This window comes from Orycteropus afer, unplaced genomic scaffold (assembly GCF_000298275.1).
Source record: "Orycteropus afer afer isolate SDZICR_OR568_19922 unplaced genomic scaffold, OryAfe1.0 scaffold00718, whole genome shotgun sequence".
NCBI classification, from domain to species: domain Eukaryota; kingdom Metazoa; phylum Chordata; class Mammalia; order Tubulidentata; family Orycteropodidae; genus Orycteropus; species Orycteropus afer.
In genome coordinates, this window is record NW_006922305.1 from 957,667 (window position 1) to 958,109 (window position 443).

Genomic DNA, 443 nt, shown 5'->3' on the forward strand with positions numbered 1-443 from the left:
GGTTCTTACTCACTTACCTGAACAGATTTGCCTGTGGATTTCCTCTTCCACTGTCCACAGTTCTCCTCGTTCCAACTTGGAGAGTGCATCTGGTTTGCCAGCTTCAAACCCTGTTCACAGAAAATGACTGAAGACTTAGGCTCACCACAGTGTAATGGACTTTTATATGTGATGCTTTCTTACCACGGTCTTATAACTCTCACCAAATGATAGGGTGGGACTATGCAAATAAGGTGTATGGAGCACTAATGAGGGGACTGGTCAGTTTTGCCATCCTGCTAGGTTGAAATGAACCATCCCAAAGGCTGGAAAAGGGGACATGACGACCATCAAAAAGGAAGAGACAGGAGTGGAGCACATATTTTGGATCTAGGATTCCTGTGCTGAGAACCTCCTAGACCCAGAGACAGAGAGAGAGCTCTAACTCTAGAGACAGCAAAGAC